The following is a 14,704-nucleotide window of genomic DNA, read 5'->3' as shown; positions in this document are numbered from 1 at the left end:
AATGGCGTGAACCCGGGAGGCGAAGCTTGCAGTGAGCCGAGGTCGCGCCACTGCACTCCAGCCTGGGGGACACAGCGAGACTCTGTCTCCAAAAAAAAAAAAAAAAGCAGCACAATGAAGCTGAAACAAGGACAATTGCAGACAAACAAAAACTGACAGAATTGTTAGCGATCCTATCTCATTAGAAATACTAATATAACTGCCCAAGGGGTTCCTCCTGCCTCTTGCACAAAGACAGACCATGGCATTGCAGTAAAAGAGTTTAATTACACATGAGGCCAGCCACACCACATGGAAGGTGGAGTTAGTACTGCAATAATTCTCCTCTAAAGCTTCTAAATTACAGATTTTTCACAGGCAGTTTGTGGGGGGGGAAGGGGTGGGAGGTTGCTAGGCTTGGTGCTGATTGGTTGGGGTGGAGATGAAATCAAAGGGGGTCAAAGCTGTCTTCTTGCACTGAATCACTTCTGGGTAGGGCCACAGGAGCAGGGTTGGAGGGTCCAAGTGGTGTCAGACGTGAAAAAAAACCTGAAAAGATATCTCAAAAGGCCAATCTGCAATAGTAGTATTATCTGCAGGAATGGTTGGCAATCTATGTCTACACCTCAGCAGAATCAGTCTCCTCTCTGCCCCCTAGCCTGATAGCCTCTCATTAACTTTATGAAAACAGATGAGTTTGGGGGAAGGTCTATTATTTAAACAATCATCTGGCCAGGCCTGGAGGCTCACACATGTAATCTTAGCAGTTTGGGAGGCCAAGGTGGGTAGATCATGAGGTCAGGAGTTCAAGACTGCCAAGATGGTGAAACCCCGTCTCTACTGAAAATACAAAAATTAGCTGGGCATGTTCTCAAAAACAAAACAAAACAAACAAACAAAAAAAACAAACAGCCTTCCAGAGTTAGCTCAGCCTAAGCCCAGGAATAATTGAGGCAGCTTGAAGCTAAAGGCAAGAGGATGGGTGGGCTAGATCAGATCTTTTTCACTGTCTAATTTTGCTGCTGATATAATTTTTATAAAGGGGGTTCACTAGGGGAACTTCCTCAGGATGAAAGCAAGTGGCCTCAAAACATATTTTATAAGAAGCAAAATAGAGGCCAGGCGCAGTAGCTTACACCTGTAATCTCAGGACTTGGGAGGCTGAGGTGGGCAAATCACGAGGTCAGTAGTTCAAGACCAGCCTGGCCAATATGGTGAAACCCCGTCTCTACTAAAAATACAAAATTTAAGCAGGGATGATGGCACATGCCTGTAGTCCCAGCTACTCAGGAGGCTGAGGCAGGATAATCGCTTGAACCCAGGAGGCGGAGGTTGCAGTGAGCCAAGGTCATACCACTAACTTCAGCCTGGGCGACAGAGCAAGACTCCATCTCAAAAAAAAAAAAAAAAAAAAAAAAGAGGCAAAATAGAAAAAGAGCATGCTTAAAGGTAATTATGTAGTTGTAAAGGTAGTATAAATGCATATTAATTCTTCTCCTAATTGATCTACAAAACAAATGAATAAAACATCATGCTTATAATTTCATTGTTAGGCCTATAACACATATAAAACCAATAATATTACAACGAATATGGGTGTGAGCAAAGCAGTATTGGAGTAAGGATGTGATACCAGATGATAACCCAAATCTACAAGATAAACAGAAGAAGAAATGCTAAATGAGATGGCTAATATGGCAAAAACTATAAGCATTTGATCTCTTTTGTTCTCTCAGGTTCTTTAAAAGACATACAATTATATAAATTAATACTTATAACAATGTATTGCTGCATTTGTAACATGCTTCGATGTAATATATGTAACGGTAACTGCAGCAAAAGGCAGAAAAAGAAAAACTATGCAGGGGTAAATTTCCATATCTTACTGGAATTGTCATTAAAACTCTGTAGTAGGTTCTGACAAGTTAAGATGCATGTGACAACTCTTAGAGCAACCACTCAAAAAAAGAAAACTTAAAAAAATTGTTAAAGAAATAAAAAGTATAACCACACAATATTTATTAATACAAAAGTAAGCAACGAAGGAACTAAAAGACATGAGGCATAGAAAAAAAAAGTGGCAGAATTAAATCCATTTTACCAATAGTAACACTAAATATAAGTGAATTAAATAACTCAATAAGGCCAGGCATGGTGGCTCATGCCTATAATCCCAGCACTTTGAGAGGCCGAGGTGGGCGGATCACAAGGCCAAGAGATAGAGACCATCCTGACCAACATGGTGAAACCCCATCTCTACTAAAAATACAAAAATTAGCCAGGTGTCGTGGCATGTGCCTGTAGTGCCATCTACTCAGGACGCTGAGGCAGGAGAATTGCTTGAACCCAAAGGCAGAGATTGCAGTGAGCTGAGATAGCGCCACTGCACTCCAGCCTGGGTGACAAAGCGAGACTCCATTAAACAAACAAACAAACAAACAAACAAAAAAAAAAACCACCTCAGTAAAATGGCAGAGATGATCAAACTGGATGAAAAACCAATAACCAACTATATGCTGTCTAGAGTTGACACACTTTAGATTTACAGATACAAATAGATTGAAAGTAAAAGGATGGAAACAATATATCATGCAAATAGCAACCATAAGTTTGCTGAAATGCCTATATTAATGTTAGACATATAGAACTTTTTAAAATGTTACAAGAGAGAAAGAGGGACATCTTTAATAATAAAAAGATCATCCTTAGGAAGATATAACATTTATAACCACATAACCACATATTCACCTAAAAACGGTCCCAATATACATGAAGAAAAGTTAACAAAATTGAAGGGAGAAACAGACATAAAGAAATAGATATTCAACAATAATATTCAGAGACTTCATGGTCCACTTTCGACCAATGGAGAAACAACTATGAGGAAGATCAACAAGGCAACAGAAGACTTGACCAACATTGTAAACCAGTTATACCTAATAGATACCCATAGAACACTCTACACCTAGATGAGACATATTATTCTCAAATGGAAATGAAACATTCTCCAAGATAGACTACATGGTAGGCAACAAGAAAAGCCTCAACACATTTAAAATAATTGAAGTCATACAAAGTTCATTATCTGGTCACATTGGAATGAAGAAATCAATAACAGAATGAGAAAATAACAAGAAATTTGGGGGATGCACAAATAGTGGATATTAAACCACGCACTTCAAAATAATCAATTGGTCAAAAAAATCATGAAGAAAATTCAAAAACACTTTGAAATGAATAAAAATGAAAACATAAAATATCAAAACTTATTACCTTAGAGCAGGTAAAACAGTGTTTGGAGGCAAATTTATGCCTATAAATATCTATATTTAAAAATTAAGAAAGATTTGAAATTCATAAAATTAAAAAGGAATAAATTTAAAGTAAGCAGAAAAAAGAAAAAAATGATTGAAGCAGAAACTAGTAAAACAAGAGACAATTAATGAAAATTAATGAAGCCCAAATGTAGCTTTTTGAAAAGATCAACAAAATTGACAAAGCTTTATTTAAACTGACAAAAAGAAAAAGAGAGAAAACTCAAGTTACCAAAATTCAGAATTATCTTTGTTTGGGTTGCTCTAAAAAGCTACCATAGACTGCATATCTTAAAAACAACAGAAATGTATTCCTCACAGTTTTGGAGACAAGGAAACCTAATATCAAGACAGGCAGATTTGGTGTTTGGTGAGGACCCATTTTCTGGTTCATGGATAGTAGTTTCTTGCTGTGCCCTTATATGGTGAAAATGGGAAACCAGCTCTCTGGAACTTTTCTTATAAGGGCACTAAACCCAGCCTGACCTCATGATCTAATCATCTCCCTAAGTCCTTACATCCTAACACTATTATGTTTGTGATCAGGTTTTCAACATACGAATTTTGGAAAGACACAAGCATTCAGACCACAGCAAGAATAAAAGAGATAATATTGCTAGCAACATTACAGAACTAAAAAGGATTATAAGGAAATACTATTGCAATTGACTTCATGTTTATGTTCCCCATGATTTATATATTGAAATCCTATCTCCCAAAGTCATGGCATATACATTATTCTCAACTTTACATGGAACATTCTCCAGGGTAGGTCATATGGTAGGCCACAAAACATGTCTTAACAAATTTAGGAAGCTATAGATAATATGGAGTATCTTTTCTGGTAAAAATAGTGTAAAACTAGAAATCAATAATAGGAGGAACTGTGGAAACTTTACAAATACATGGATATCAAACAAAGTATCTTTGAATAACCAATGAGTCAATAAAGAAATTAAAAGTGAAATTAAAAAATTTTATGAGACAAACAAAAATAGAAACACAACATACATGCCAAAATCTATGGGGTACAGCAAAAGCAGTTCCAAGATAGAAGTTTACAGCAATAAACACCTACATCAAAAATGAAGAATTATCTCAAATAAATGACCTAACATTGCACGGGTGGAACAAGAAAAACTAAAACCAAAAAAAGCAGAAGAAAATGATAATAAAGATTAGAGCAGAAATAAATGGAGACTAAAGAAACAAACTTCAACATCCTTCATGATAAAAAAAAAAAAACTTCTCAACAAATTATGTGTATAGAAGGTCCATAGCTCAATGCAATAAAGACCATATATGACAAACCCATAACTAACATCATACTGAATAGAGAAAAGATGAAACCTTTTTCTCTAAGATCTGGAGAAAGACAAGAATGCACACTTCCATCACTTCTATTCAACATAATATTGGAAGTCATAGCCACAGAAATTACACAAAAGAAAATAAAAGTCTTCCAAATAGGAAGGGAGGAAGTCAAATTGTCTGTTTGCAGACAATATGATCTTATGTAGAGGTAAACCAAAAGGCTCTACCAAAAAACTGTTAAAACTAATAAGTGAATTCACTAAAGTTGCAGGGTAAAAGTAAATATGCAAAAATAAATAGCATTTTTATACCTTAATAGTGAACAATCTGAAAAAGAAATAAAAAACAATTCCATTTATAATAACTACAAAAATCTATAAGATACCTAGGAATAAAGTTAACCAGAGAGGTAAAAACTGTAGAATACTGATGAAAGAAATTGAAGAGGACACAAATAAATAGAAAGATATCCATGTTCATAGATTGGAAGAATTAATATTGTTAAAATGTCCATATTATACCAAAGTATGTAGAGATTCTCTGTAATCTCTGTCAAATTTCCAATGACATCCTTCACAGAAATAGAAATGCAGTCCTAAAATTCACATAGAATGACAAAAAACTCTGAATAAACAAACCAATCTTGAACAAAAACATCCCCACAACAACAAAGCTGGAGGCATCATACCAGCGAACTTCAAAATATATCACAAGCCTACAGTAACCAAAACAGCATGTATTGGCAGAAAAACAGGCATAAAAAACAATGGAACAGAATACAGAGCCCAGAAATGAATCCATACATCTACAGCCAACTGATTTTGGACAAAGGAGCCAAGAACACACAATGGGGAAAGGACAATTTCTTTAATAAATGGTGCTGAGGAAATTGGATATCCATATGCAGAAGAATACTGGATCCCTATCTTTCACCATACAAAAATCAACTCAAAATGACTTAAAAATCTTAAATATAAGACCCAAGACTATGAAACTACAGAAGAAAACACAGAGAAAATGCTTCATGACATTGGACTAGGCAAGGATTTTTTTTGACAAGACCTCAAAACACAGGCAACAAAACCAAACAGAAATTGAGATACACCAAACTAAAAAGTTTCTACAAGCAAAGAAAACAATCAACAGAGTGAAGAGGCAACCTACAGGATGGGATAAAATATTCAAAACTATACATTGACAAGGCATTACTATTCAGAATATATAATGACCTTGAATCAACAAACAAAAAATAAACAACCTCATTTTAAAAATGGTCAAAAGACTTTAACGGGCATTTTCCAAAAGAAGACATACAAATGGCCAACAGGCATATTAAAAAATACTAAATATCACTTATCATCAGGGATAATGACCCTGGTCACTAATAACCATGTAAATGCAAATCAAAACAATGAGACATGCCCTCACTCCAGTTAGAATAGCTGTTATTAAAAAAGACAACAGATAACAAGTGTTAGCAATTATGTAGAGAAAAGGGAAACCTTAATACACTGTGGGTGAGAATGTAAATTAGTACAGTCATTATGGGAAACAGTATGGAGGTTCCTGAAAAATTAAAAATAGAACTATCATATGATCCAACAATCCCACTATTGGCTATATATCTGAAGGAAATGGAATCAGTATATCGAAGAGACATCTGCACTCTCATGTTTATTGCATTACTATTCACAATAGCCAAGATATGGAATCAATCTAAGTGTCCAACAATGGGTGAATGGATAAAGAAAATGTGATATAATATAATGGAATATTATTCAGCCATAAAAAGGAAGGAAATCTTGTCATTTGTTACAACATGGATAAACTTGGAGACATTATATCTAGTGAAATAAACCAGGCACAGAAAGACAAATACCACATGTTCTTACTCATATGCATAATCTAAACACATTAATCTCACAGAAGTAGTGAATAGAATAATGGTCACCAGAAACTGGGGAGAGTAGAAGTAAGGAGGAAAGGGGAGAGGATGGTCAACAAGTACAAAGTTACAATTAGAAAGGAAGAAAAGGTTCTGGTGTCCTATAGTACAGTAGGGTGACTATAATCAACAAAAAAGTATTGTATATCTCAAAAGAGCAGGAAGAGAGGATTTTGTATGTTCCTACCACAAATAAATGATAAATATTTGAGGTGATGAGTATGCTAGTTACCTTTATTTGATCACTGTACAATGTATACAGGTATCAAAACATCACATTTTACCATATAAATAGGTACTATCATTATGTGTCAATTAAAATAATTTTTTTAAAAGTGGTTCTGGGACGGTGAGATATCTACATGCAAAAGAGTAAATGTGGGCCCCTACATCATACCACTTACAAACATGTACTCAAAATGAATCGAAGTCCTAAATGTAAGAGCTAAAGGTATAAAACTGTTAGAAGAAAATATGAGGATAAATCTTCACAACCCTGTAGTAGGTAACAGTTTCTTAAATGTGACACTAAAAGCTCAAGCGACAAAAGAAAAACAGATAAATTGGATTTAATCATCATGTAAAACATTTGTGTTTCAAAAGACACCAGCAAGAAAGTAAAAAACAACCATGTAATGTGAAAAAAATATTTACCAGTCATATATCTGAGAAGAGATTCATATGTAGAATATAAAAATAACCTTCACAAGTCAATAATTAAAATATAAATTACATAATTTAAAAGATAGGCGAAAGATATAAAGGCAAAAGATGTAAGTAAACATTTCTCCAAATAAGATATGCAAATGGCCAATAAATATATCAAGATATGCCAAAATCAATTAACTATAAGGAAAACACAAATGAAAACCACAATGAGATACCTCTTCACACTCCTAACATGGCTATAGTTAAAAACGCTGAAATATCAAGTGTTGGAGAAGTTGTGGACAAATTGAAACACTGTTGGCAGAAATGTAAAATGGTACAGCCACTTTGCAAAACTGTTTGGTAGTCCCTCGAAAGGTTAAATATAGAGTTACCATATGACTCAGCAATTCCACTCTTAGGTGTGTACCCAGAAGATACGAAAACTTATGTCCACACAAAAACTTACCCACAAATGCTGATAGGAGCATTTTATTTGGAATAGCTAAAAAGTGTAAAAATGCAAATATCTATCAGTTGATAAATGGACAAATAAAATACGATTTAGCCACAAATGGGAATATTATTTGCCAATTAGAAGGAATGAAGTACTGATACATGCTATGGCATAGATGAACCTTAAAAATGAGATAGGAGGCAGGACTCAACACGGGGCTCAGACACTGGACCAAATTGAGTACTAGTTAAAACAGATCTGATGCAGAAGCACCTGCCCATAAGACATGCCCACTAATGTGCCATGTCAGTTTACCATCGCCATGGCAACAACATACCATCCCTTTCCATAGCAATGACCCAACAACCCAGAAGTTACCATTCTCATCGTATAAATTTTTGCACAAACCACCCCTTAATTTTCATATAATTAACAGTGGGAATAAATATGACTGCAAAACTGCCTCTGGGCTGTTATTCTGGGAGTATGGAGTAGCCTTGCTCTGCAAGGAGCAGTACTTCTGCTGCTGCTGTTGTATGCTGCCACTTCAATGAAAGTTGCTGTTTAATGACACTGGCTTGCCCTTGAATTATTTCCTGGGCTAAGCCAAGAACCCGCCCGGGCTAGGACTCAATTTTGGGGCTTGCCTGTCTTGCATCATCTGGTGACCAGTGAAGGGAGGAAGACAGTGGAGACGGCAGTGATTGGTGGAGATGGCAGTTATTGATTGGTGGAGACGGTGAGACCTGGATGCTGAGACAGTACAGAGAGGTAGTGATTGGAGAGAGACAATGAAAGATGGCAGTCAGAGAGGCAGTGAGATAACAACAAGAGACAGCAGTTGGTGACAGTGAAAGATGGCAATCTGCAATACCACAAGGAGAGAGACAGCAAAAACGTCTGTGATCTTCAGGCTGCAAGAGCTGTAACACTGAGGCTGTAACAATAAATAGCTTCTAACACTACAGAGCTATAACAATAACCAAAGACTCTTTTAAGAGCCATCATCTTTCCCTGGCAGGCAGCAGAGCAAAGTGGAGGAGCAAGTAGCCATGGTGCTGCTGCCTCATGGGACCCACTGCTCCAACCAGCAGGTCAGTGGATTACAGGTCCCTGTGCTGCCCCTCTCACAATATGGCAGCTGAGCCCACCCAAGCTGGGGGAACCTGGAGAGACCTATACCCAAGTCATGCATGGGAGATCACTTGGTGCAATGGGTGAAGGTCTCCTCTCTTCTCCTCCCCAACCATAATATTAGGTAAGGTAGGAAATAAAGGCCTTTGGCTAAGTGGTCAGTTAAAAGTTACCTGCAGTAACTTTTACCTGAAGCACACCCTTGTCAGCACTTTTCCTGTTTTTTTTTTTTTTTTCCCCTCTCACTTCATTTTATTGCTCCCCATTTGTTTTATTTTTTGTTCTAAAAATGTATGTTTTGATTGCAATCATTTGTGGTCATGTTTGCTTTCACTTTCTGTCAACTGTATTTGGCAATTGTTTAAGGCGGGATACTTGGTTGTGAGAGGTCCCCCATTGTGTGGACTCGAGAACACCAGAGTCAAATTGTTCTGCGATCCCAACTTGGTCTGGAGTTCAGTCTTGGCCACCCCTGGGGTGCCTCAAGGTTTTTGGCATTTGGTGAGAGAACACTCATTGGCTGAACTTCGGACACTCTAGGTTTTCAGCATAGGTATTTTTGGTCACTCCACTAAATGCTCTGGGGTTTCCGGCATTGACATTCCCTCTAGGACTCTGGGTTATAGTCCCTCCCACTAGGGGACTATTGGTCTTGCCATTTTCTACCCTAAAGTTGGAAGTATTATTTTCCTAATAGTCAGCTGCAAGCCCCTTCCTATGTGCTGTCATATAACTGCCTTGCTCAAGCCCTTCTTGTTCAAAGAAACTGAGAGTTCCCAGACTCCTGGCCTGATGAACAGCACCTACAGTAATAGGCAAGTGGCCACCTGAATATTTTTTGGTGTCTCCACTTCTGGGTAGGTTCTCCAGCAAGTCAGGGCCTCTGAAGTCCCCCCTTGGGCAATGCAGTTTACCCTTCCCTTCCTCCTTTCTACAATCACTATTTGTTAGTCCCCCCTTGTATATCGCTCACTCTCTGCGGAATTTAGGTTCAACATCCAACTGCCATTTGTAGTTTGTAATCTACTTTTGTAACATCTTGCTATCTGTAGAAAGTGTGAATTTAAAAAGGGAAAAGTAACTAGGCATTTGCTAAACTTAGGCTAACTAAAACCCCCTGTAGAGATTCTTAGTGTACATGGAGACAACAGTGAGCATCCCAGAGGATTCACAATTAGGGTGTCTTTTAGACAACTGAAGTAAGTTTAAATTAGTGCAAAGAAAACTGGCACGAGTAAAGTATGGGGGAAAATGTCCCCCATGATCCAATCACCTCCTATGAGGTCTCTCCCTCAACACATGGGGATTATAATTTGAGATGATATTTGGGTGGGGACACAGAGCCAAACCATATTATTCTGACCCCGGACCCTCCCAAATCTTGTGTCATTCTCATACTTCAAATCACAATCATGCCTTCCCAACAGTCCCCCAAAGTCTTAACTGATGATGGTATTAAACCAAAAGTCCAAATCCAAAGTCTCTTCTGAGACAAGTCAAGTCCCTTCCACCTATCAGCCTGTAAAATCAAAAGTAAGTTAGTTACTTCCAAGATACAATGGGGGTACTGGCATTGGGTAAATGTTCCTATTCCAAATGGGAGAAATTGGTCAAAACAATGCGGCCACAGGCCCCATGCAAGTCCAAAACCTGTCAGGGCACTCATTAAATCTTAAAACTCCAAAATGATTTCTTTTGACTCCATCTCTAATATCCCAAACATGCTGATGGAAGGGGTGACCTCCCACAGCCCTGGGTAGCTCTGCCCCTATGACTCTGAGGGTACAGCCCCTGTGGCTGTTTTCACAGGCTGGTGTTGAGTGCCTGCAGCTTTTCCAGGTGTATGGTGCAAGCTGTCAGTGGATCTACCTTTCTGTAGCCTGGAGGACAGTGGTCTTCTCACAGCTCCAGTAGGCAGTGTCCCAGTGGAGACTCTGTGTGGGAGCTCCAACCCCACATTTCCCTTCTACGCTGCTCTAGCAGAAATTCTCCATGAGGGCTCTGACCCTGCAGCATACTTCTGCCTGGACATCCAGATGTTTCCATACATCCTCTGAAATCTAGGTGGAGGCTTCCAAACCTCCGCTCTTGTCTTCTGTGCACCTGCAGGCCCAACACCACATAGAAGCCACCAAGGCTTGGGGCTAGCATCCTCTGAAGCAATGACCCCGAACTGTTCCTTGACTCCTTTTAGCCACAGCTGGAGTTGGAGTGGCTGAGACACAGTGTGCTGGATCCTGAGGCTGCGCAGAGCAGCAGGGCCCTGGGCCTAGCCCAGGGAACCATTTTTCCTTCCTAGGCCTCTGGGCCTGTGATGGAAGGGGCTGCTGTGAAGATCTCTGACATGCCCTGGAGACAATTCCTCATTGTCTTGGCTATTAACATTCAGCTCCTCATTACTTACACAAATTTCTGTAGATGGCTAAAATTCCTCTCAGAAAATGGGTTTTTCTTTTCTACCATATAGTTAGGCTGCAAGTTTTCCAAACTTTTATATTCTGTTTCCCCCTTTTTTTTTCTGTCCATAAGTTTATTGTCTTTATTTGAAAACTCTTATAGAAAATTGGTTTAGCTCTCAGCAGTCTGCTCCTGAGCTCTGAGGAAGCCTGTCTTCTTTTGAGCTACCTAATCTTTATTCTGAGCAAGGGACATTTTGGGATGGTTCCACTTCTTCTTTCTAATTTCTTTCTTGGGCTTCTTTTTGTAGACTGGATTCTCTCATATAGCAGCACGAGCTTTCTTATACATTTCCATCACGTCTAGAGTTATACTCTTCTTTATGTATTGAGAGAACTGTTTCTTGTAAGCATCTTCATCTTCTTCCATTAAGTAGCATATGTAATCTGCAACATTCTGGCCCATGATGTGCTTCTGGTGTACTTCTGAATTAAATTCTTCGCTTTCAGAATCATAACCAGGGAATCATTTGGTACTGTGAGGGATACAGAAGCCTCCATCCACAGCTCCCTTCAGGGCACCAAAAACTTTATTGTCAGTGGTAGTTCTGGCAAAGGCCTGCATCCAAACAGCAGGTAAAGGCACCCAGATGACCATCAATGCTTTCCACATTGTATTCATTGCCAGTCATCTTCACTTGGCCTTCATAGATCTTGTCCACATCAAACCTTTTGAGAAGCCTGTGGGTCAGCAGCAGGCCAGTATAATATGCTGCAGCATAATTTGTCAGGTCAACCTTCACACCATATTTTGGCAATTCAAGTGCAGATGCTGCACAGACTATCATATCCCCCTCTATACAGGCATAAGCAATATGACAAATGATACCTCTTTTTGTTACATGAACGACCATCCTATATTTGGGTGTGTTGTATTTATTTTTATCCTGTATCACCAAGCATTTCTGAGCACAGTAATCATTTTTACCCTCTCATCGTCTTCTAAATTTCAGTTGGTATCTCTCAAAGTAGGCCTTATTCTTAACAACTTTAACAAACCCCATCCTGTGGAACAGAGACCTCTGCTTCCCTTTCAAACATAAGTTCCAATTTTGAACCATCTCTTTGTGAGTGCATATAGCTGAATGCTTTCAGAATCAGCCAGGCCACATCTTGAATGCTTGGCTGCTTAGAAATTTCTTCTGCCAGATACCCTAAATAATCTCTCTCAAGTTCAAAGTTCCACAGATCTCTAGGGCAGAGACAAAATGCTGCCTGTATCTTTGCTAAAGCATAGCATAAGTGACCTTTGCTCTATTTCCCAAAAAGTTCCTCATCTGCATCTAAAACTGCCAGAGGCTTTCGAGCAAAGCAACTCCATTTTGAGTGAGGGCTAGGAAAATGAGGCTGAGACTTGCTGGGCTACATTTCCAGAAAATTAGGTCTTACTAGCCTCTAGATGTTTTTGGTTAAGGGAACAAATTTATGATGTTTATTGAAACAGACCCAGACTTGGGATTTTCCAGATATCCTGATATCTGGACAACAAGGACATTCCTAATTTTGCTTTAAAGATAATAATATTGATTCTTATAAAATATAGTAATTAAGAAAATTAATCCTTTATCACAAACCCTTGTAGCAGAGCACATCTCCCCAAGAGCTATTTTTATCCTATAAATATACAAGCATTGTACCTAGGGTGGAAGGGTTCCTCTTCTTACTTTCAGGAACATCCTACTCTGTCTATGGAGTAGCTGTCCTTTCACTGCTTTACTTTCTTAATAAACGTGCTTTTACTTTGCACTGTGGACTAACCCTGAATTATTTCTTGTGTGACATCCAAGAACCCGCTCTTGGGGTCTGGATCAGGACCCCTTTTCAGTTAACAAAACCACCTCAGCCTGGACTTCATTGTCTATATCACTGTCAGCATTTTGGTCGAAACCATTTAACAAGTCTCTAAGAAGTTCCAAATTTTCCCGCATCTTTCTGTCTTCTTCTGAGTTCTCCAAACTATTCCAACCTCTGCCTGTTGCCCAGTTCTAAAGTCACTTCAGCATTTTCAGGTTATCTTCATAGCATGACCACACTCCTAGTAACAATTCTCTGTATTAGTCAATTTTCACACTGCTATAAAGATACTTACCTGAGACTGGGTAATTTATAAGCAAAGAGGTTTAACTGACTCACAGTTCTGCATGACTTTGGAGGCCTCAGGAAGTTTATGATCATAGATAAAGGTGAAGGGGAAGCAGACACCTTCTTCACAACGTGGCAGGAGAGACCTGGTGAGTGCAGAAAAAACTGCCACTTTAAAAACCATCAGATCTTGTGGGAACTTCCTATCACAAGAACAGCATGGGAGAAACCACCTCCATGATCCAATCACCTCCCACCAGGTCCCTCTCTTGACATGTAGAGATTACAATTTAAGGTGAGATTTGGGTGGGGACATGGACCCAAACCCATATCACATCCCAATCTTGCTTATTTCCTTCCTTCTGCTTGTTTTAGATTTAGTTTACTGTTTTGTTTTCAGTGTCTTAAAATTGGAGGTCCTATTATTGATTGGAGATTTTCTTGTATAGGTATTTACAGTTATAAATTCCCCCTTTAACCATTGTTTTAGCCATATCCCATACTTTTTTTGTTGTGCTGGGTTTTTGTTTTCATTCATTTCACAGATTGTCTTTTTTTTCCCCGCTGTCTTCTTAAGCTATAATTGACAAAAATTGTTTATATTTATGGTATACAATGTGATGTTTAAACATATGTATACATTGTGAAATGTTTAAGCCAAAGTAATCAACACATTTAGCACTGCATATATTTATCTTTTTTGTGTGTGTGGCGACAGCATTTAAAATATACTCTCTTAGCAATTTTCAAGTATACAATACATTATTAACTATGGTCACCATGCTGTACAATACATCTCCATAACTTATTCATCCTAATTGAAATATTATACCTTTAGACCAACATCTCTACATTTTCTTCCACCTCACCCCCACCCTAGCCCCTGGTAACTACTATTTTACTGTCTGCTTCTATGAGTTGAACTTCTTTGGATTCCACATGTAAGTAATATCATACAGTATTGTCTTTCTCTGCCAGGATTATTTCAGTTAGCATAATGTTGCCAAGTTCCCTCATGTTGTTGAAAATAACAGGAATTTTTTATTACTTAAGCCTAACTAGTATTCTATTGTACATATATACCACATCTTCTTTATCCATTCATCCCTCAATGGACACTTAGGTTGATTCCATATCTTAGTTATTGCGAATGATGCTACAATGCACATGAAGGTGCAGATATCTCTTTGACATACTGATTCTACTTCCTTTGAATAAAGAAAATATGGCCCAGCCTGGTGGCTCATGCCTGTAATCCCAGCACTTTGGGAGGCTGAGGCGGGTGGATCGCTGGAGGTCAGGAGCTTGAGACCAGCTTGAAGAACATGGCAAAATCCCATCTCTACTAAAAGTACAAAAATTAGCCAGGCATGGT

General features: G+C 38.4%; 1 pseudogene; it reads right to left on the bottom strand.

Annotated features, from left to right (window-relative positions):
• Nucleotides 1-11,359: 11,359 nt before the first annotated feature.
• On the bottom strand, nt 11,360-12,251 carry LOC105548863 (annotated as a pseudogene).
• Between the last annotated feature and the right edge of the window lie 2,453 nt (nt 12,252-14,704).

This window comes from Mandrillus leucophaeus, unplaced genomic scaffold, assembly GCF_000951045.1.
Source record: "Mandrillus leucophaeus isolate KB7577 unplaced genomic scaffold, Mleu.le_1.0 Scaffold424, whole genome shotgun sequence".
Taxonomy (NCBI): domain Eukaryota; kingdom Metazoa; phylum Chordata; class Mammalia; order Primates; family Cercopithecidae; genus Mandrillus; species Mandrillus leucophaeus.
This window is presented reverse-complemented; position numbering and strand designations above follow the sequence as displayed.